We start from the raw sequence: 7,261 nt of genomic DNA on the forward strand, positions 1-7,261 counted from the left end.
TGTTCCAGTTGGAAATCAAATATTGCTTGTTAAGAAGACAGTTACCTAGCTTTCACGCGTGCGAGCATAATATTAACGGAAAATGGCAACAAGTGAACCTCTAAGCGTCCACCTTCAGCCTTGTTACACCAAATTCAAAATATTTGTGTTAAAAAGTTAACGAGAATTTTCTCTTGCTAAATTCCTGGAGCGTTGAATGAATAATAATATGAAAACGGAAAAAATTCAGAGTTCATTCTTCTCCTTCGACGCCTTGCCTAAACTTACTTTGGAGGTTGTCCTAATTCACCTCCTGAAGGGCAAGGGTGGAGGATTTTGGGGAAGATCACAAGGGGAGTGTACAAGGTGGAGGGATATAGAAAATTAACTGCCAGTCATCTGCCCAAGAGGGGATCACAAGAATAATACATATACATAGCCTTAAAGGGGAATCGGGTAAACAACTAAAATCCTCCGACCCCTCTTAGGCGTTTAATGATGACCATCCATACGTATATCTTTTGGAACACAACTTCCCTTGAAAGGAGGTTTTTCCGCTACTCCGAGTTTTGCTCTACTTAAAATACTCAATTGACGAGAATAGACTCAATTCACATCAACGCACTGATTTACTTGAGATATCCCTTTCCGTTTGCTTCAGAAAGCTTCTTATTTCATCTTGAAAAACGAGAAGTCAAAAGTGGCATAGAAGGGTGATGATTTCCATCTCAAAAAATTTATGCAGGTCTGGTAACTGCGCAATATATGAAGAGATGAAGAGTGTAATACACGATTAGGAATTTTTTTGTGTGCCTAATCCTGTACAGAAAAAAAGGCGCACAGGTCCCTGCGATCTGCGGGCGCGCGCACGCGTGCGAAACGTCTCAACTAACAACAACAATAAAAAATGTAAGAGTCAAACTCTTTGATAATTGTTAGCATTATTTCCAAAACATTAAAAATCTCCTTCAAAATTTAAGCTAAGAGAACGGATTTTAGTAGTAATTCCTCCCCTACCCCCAACCAATTTTACCGCGCGCCAAAAAATTCTTAGCATATGTTAAGCAAAATATCGGTCCGAATAAAAACAAAGATGAGTGAAAATGCAAGATTAATTTGCTCTTTTCTGGGATTTTAAGATTATCCGAGAATATTTCTTAAAAACCCTCAGACCATGCCTAAATATTTAGGACTGCTTCACTTTTTTCAGACTATAAGTCTAACGACCACAGGGCGCCAACTCGGCCGACAATGCACGCTGGGTGACGAATTGATCTGAGATCTACCTATTTTCTACCTTGAAATCAGATATTCATACCTTCAGTTGCATGCAGAAATGGCACTCTGGCGGCCGAAGAAACGCTAACAAGAAGAACCAAGGCAAAGACGAAGCCGTTCATCTTTTGTATAGAATAACTGTACCACTACAAGATCAAACGCGCAGTATTTTCTTACCAAAGTCGAGGTGAAGACTGAGCAGGCCTTTTTTGTTGGACTTTTAGAAATTTTTTGACAAAACGTTTGCATGAAAAGTAAAGTATTTGATTATGGTCGTGCTTATGTTCTAGTTTTGCAGATAACAACTAATCAACAATCATTTATTCTGTGCACAGCCAGCCATTTTTATTGATAAGTGCGTTTACTATCGATTTATAGTTGTGTTAGCAGTGTAAGAACAATACGCATCTTTAAAGGTATAGAAGTTGAATCAATTGGGCTTTTGTTCTGGTTTAGTAGACTGTAACCAATCCACTATTTTCTGTTATTTGTACAGTTCAGCGTGCAAAGTCCGCTATTTTTATTATCGATCAATTTGTCCAACCAGTTTTGTTGCTCATGTGTTCTTCTGCGTCTGTTTAATCCAGCTTTATAAGCCTTTTTGAAGATATGATACATTTTATTCACCTAGCTTTAGGTAAACTTAGCCCATTTAGAAAAAGGAAAAATTCTTCTGTAATTTTGATTCACCCAGATATTTCGCGCGCTACAACATGCTTAAGTGATCATTTACAAAGCCTTTGTAATGTAAAGGACATCTTAAATAGGCAAGAAAGTTAATTGAAATTATTGGACAGGTGCTTTTGTTCTGGTTTAGCAGACTACAACTAATACACAACTACAGGAGCCACCACCCTGGCTCGATTTTTTAACATTATTAGATCTGTCTTTGTCTTGCTCCAGCAGTGTCCATATATTATTTAGATCCTACCGTGTGACTGCAACTGCTCAGCCATGAAAGGTCTGTTACGAGCATTAAGATAGTATCGTTCCCAACACCTTTCATGTTACAGTTACAAGGAAGGACCTGGGTACAAGATCAACACTACCCAAACATACTCACGTACGATACCTGCAGAACTGAAATGTCCTACCACTAAATCCCACTTGGTGGACCGAGTCCCCACTTTGGGATTTGAACTCTTTCTGATATAAATTTCTCTTCTGTTCCAATAATTTGGAATAGTTGGCAATCACGTGAGTGAAAGCGATCTATTATCTGATAATTGCTTAATGTTTTAAAAATAGAGGCATTGTAATGGACATCACGAGATGAACACGCCTCACTGATTTGGATAACGTTAGGTTAATCTTCGCGTTTCTGCCGAAGATTGCGGAACTTGGCAACTTTTCTTCTGTTTACTGAGAATTTGGAAGCTCGATTCGTCAGGGTCCTAAACTTCTAAAGCGGTAAGTTCCATTAATTTTTATAAGGTCTCAAAAAAAAAACCAAAGAACGCTAGGACGATTTTGGAAAAATACTTTCCATTGTTTAAAAGTGGTCCTTCATGTTTGTCTGTTCAAACTTCGAATATTAAAACTGACAAATTAATCCTTTCAAAAAATCCTATATCTCGTTCTTTGTCAATTTAAAGGGCAAAAGCTGATTTTTTCTCAAAAATAGACTGGAGAAAAGTAGAATTCGAGTTGTTTCGCTTTTAATCAAATATGCTAACTGTTCTCTCGTTGCAACTGACTGCGTTGCAAATATATAGAAGATTCCATTTTTCGATTCAGTCGAAAAACTATGTATTGCTTCCTCAACACGGTAGAACCCCACTATTGTTAACTCGAACAGGATGCGACTTCCCTTGGATTTGAAGTCAGTTAACGCAACAAATTTTACTTTTCCTTGGCTCAAATTTACCCTGATAACGTCGTTCGATAAACGTCAAAGTGTCAGATCATAGCTGATTGACACGTCCCATCCTGTAATCGCGATTTTTATGAAAGTGGTAACGTGTATGTGAACGGGACACACCTTGATGAACTATCTAGTTTGAACGTTCCTATTCAACAAACTTAATGTACGAAAATTGAGCACGATCGAATCGTATGTTCGAATTCATGATTCTTCATAAATTATCAAAAGGATGATTGAAATTTCAACACGAGTAAACATAACTCGGACCTCCTCTAGCTTGAACCGTTTTATCGTTTCTTTTGGGAGCTCGAATTACCACAGCTCTACTGCAGATTGGTAACTGGAACAGTAGGTAGACATATGTGTATGAAATCACGCGGTGATTTAATTGATCCATCATTACTGATGTAAGTTACATGCTATGCTGATTCGAGCAAAGAAATTGTAAACAAGATCTCACCAGTGCAAATTTATAAAAAGAAATATTAAATTACCGCCTGATACATAATTATCAAATATGATAAATCGGATTCAAAAATGATTCATGTAGTTTGAGGCCGACTATTATATCTGTTGGTTCTCAAAACATTCTTCACAGATTATCCATCGCTGATTATGGCCTTGATTAGGGTCAGTGATGCAGAAATCGAAGGAAGGAACATTGAACCACTGTGTTATATGTGACGAGTTAAATTGCTCTTACAAACTTTTCTTCTCTTTAAGCGTTTTTAGAAATTTGAATTGTCATCTTAGTAAATTACTCTATAACTTGATAATTTACAACATATGCTTTCTGATTTATATTTGCCTTTTTCAATTGTGGGTCTCACAGAGATTATAAGCTTAAAGTTGACCAAAGTTTTTTATCCAATATTGAAATACCAGGATATTCATTTTGCTTTCAGTTACCCAGTCTTTCAAATGCTGGAGGAGTTGGCTTATTTTAAGAAGGATCAATTATTCACAGCCAGACCTGATCTTACATTTTCAACTAATGATTTTGAGACACTTTGGGTAGAAATGCAAATTGGATCTCTATGTAGCATGCTAATGTGGTGTGATTTACCGGCATCCACATGGTAACATGCAAAACTTTATGGATTTTCTTAACTCTACCATTGAAAAGATTGATAGGGAAAATAAATTCAGCATCATCTTAGGAGACTTTAATCTTGACCTGCTTAAACTAGATTCTCCCCCCCCAATACAGATAATTTCTTAAATACTTTGGCGTCCTTCAAATATCAATCACATATTTCACAACCTACTCGAATCATTGACCACTCCAAACTTTAATTGACAACATTTTCTTTAATTCTTGGAAACACCTAGCCTTAAGTGGGAATATTATTTATGATCTTACTGATCATTTACCTAGTTTCCTTATTATCAAAAAACTAACCTCTTTGCCCAACAAGGTTAAGACCTACAAAAGAGATTATTCTAATTTTGATAAATCTGCTATAATTCAAGACATCCATTCAGTTGATTGAGAAGGTGTGCTGCATGCCAGTGCTAATCACGATCCTAATAATATATTTAATTCTTTCTACACCAGCATCTCTGATATAGTTGATGTTTATATCCATCTTATACAACTCTCTAAACGTGAATTGAGAATGAAATCTAAGCCATGGATAACCCCTGCTTTAGACGCTTTTAAAGGGTCTCAATCAATATAAAAAACAAACTTTTTAAAAAATACATTTCAACTATTTATAAGTCTGCTTATTATCACACTAAATTCAAACTCTATACTGAGAAATAAAATTAATCACCTATGAAAAGTATCTAAAAATGTGATAATAATTACTATTTCTATACTAATATGACTGATTCCAAGAAAGTCTGGAAGGGGATAAGACAACTTATTAATCTTAAATCCAGATTTGGCTCTACTCCCACTAAATTACCTTTTGAAGATATTGAAATTAATGCTTCAAAGTCTAATTGACAGACGCTTTTAACAGTTTTTTTTTCTAATATTGGAGGTAATCTGACAAAGAAGATTTCTACTGTAAACAAATCGCCTCTTCAGTATCTTGCAGTTCCACCCAGTGACAGTTTCTTTCTGTTTCCCACACCAACAGTTAAAATGGAAAATGAAATTACTAGGCTAAATGTCAATAAGTTTACAGGACCTTACAGCATACCAGTTGCCATTTTAAAAATTACCAAACAAGTTATATCTACACCTCTAGAAATTATATTTAATGTCTCATAGTCCACTGGAATTGTCCCAGATCTATTTAAAATAGCTAAAGTTACCCCTGTTTTCAGAAACGGTGACCAAGCAAGTTTAAATACTTATCATCCCATTTCTACTCTCTCAATTATACACTTAATGAATGGTCCCGAGGAAAACAGTTAATTTTGTTTCCCCAAGAGTCCTGATTTTTTCCTCGACCTCTTTTCGGGAAACATCAGGACTCGAGGGAAAACAAAGCTAACTGGTAGAGAGGCATGGTACGTTATTGATCATGAACAAGTCTATGAAATCAAGTTCATAGAGAAAGATGCTTTAATTCAGGTTATTTCATGACTTTATAGCGTGTCCAGGTTACTGTGCAGCTTAAACATCTTGCGGGAATTATCTTGTGGATTGGCCTTTTTGCTTTTCGATTTGTTCTTTAAGTTTTGTTTGCTGGTTTTTATACCCGTGATTTTTTCGTTTGTTTCTTTCCTATTTACTTTAAATGACCGTTATTACCAAAGGGAATAAATTAATTTATGCATCCTGCGCCGCGACTTATCATTATCCCGGATGGGTTACATCCGGAAGTTATAATAGGAGATACTTAAACATCTGAATATTTGATCTCGGGCCTCTTTTAGTTAAGCTTCGGTGCAGGGCAAACATTGCCCACCCTATTAACCCGCCCATTGTTTTCGAGCATTCTCAGAAGTGCGTTGAGTCCTCTTTCGATGGGTGTTTGCCCTCACTTTTGTTGGGATTAGGTTTTTATTTCCGGCTTCACTGTAATTCGATTTGGTATTAAAAATAAACGGCCACTCAACTGAGTGGCTAAATTACGGCAAATAAAGGTTGTCCGTTTAATTCTCCCAGCAAACCGTGCTCATCTCTAGCAATGCACAGTGTACAACACTTGGTTATTGGCAAGCGAGCAAAAGGCATAACTGAGTTTTACATGAGTTTTTCTTGATTATGCTCATCGTGGTACAGAGATTACTATTATTAAAGGAACAAAACCTTGTAGCAATGATAAAACTGCAGCTATGATTTTAATAAAAGAACCTTTGAAAAGATGTAATAATTTTATATCCTTAGTCCGCAATGGGAAAGTTGTTTCAGGGACATATGGTTCTGATTGAAGATTAACGCTAAATATATCGTAGAATGCAAAAAAAATCGATATTTCATAAAAAAATTGTATGTTAGGATAAATTAGGCAGAGACTTTCACTTTTACTAAAGAGCCCTTCACCAGCATATCACACAATATCTCTTAATTGTTCCCTCTTCTCACTCGGAAGAGATATTATAAACTCGGATCCGCCAGCGGACAAGAAGTGTTCTGTATATTCCATAGGTAATGAATACCTATTTCAAAGCGAAGACAATTTTAAAACACATTTTCAGAACATCAAATGCAGAGAACACTAGCGCATAGAATAAGCTCGCAGAAAAGCTACTTCAACTTTCGACTAAATATTAACATTCAAGTTCTCAATACAATGTACATCAAAGGTTGGTATAAGTAGTTGATTAATCTACTTGCAGTTCTGACATTGTCGTAGTAACTTTGTTTCATATGTACACAAGGATATAAAACACTCTCTTCTCACAGAGCATATGTCAATTGCAAGTGAGTTCAATTGCAAATGAGTTTGATATAACTGTGTTGGTTTAATCCAATTTTATGAGCCTTTTTGAAGATCTGATATATTTTATTCACCTAGCATGAGGTAAACTCAGCCCATTTACAAAAATGAAAAATTTGTCTGATTTTGATTCACAAAGATATTTCGCGCGCAAAAACATGTTTATCCTACTGAGTGGTCGTTTACTATGCCTTCGTAATGTAAAGGACGTCTTGAATAGGTAAGAAAAATAACGAAAATCATTGGTGCTTTTGTTCAGGTTTTAGCAGACTACGACAAATCGACACATTTTAATTAC

The sequence above is a fragment of the Stylophora pistillata genome, chromosome 5 (genome assembly GCF_964205215.1).
Source record: "Stylophora pistillata chromosome 5, jaStyPist1.2, whole genome shotgun sequence".
Classification (NCBI taxonomy): Eukaryota; Metazoa; Cnidaria; class Anthozoa; order Scleractinia; family Pocilloporidae; genus Stylophora; species Stylophora pistillata.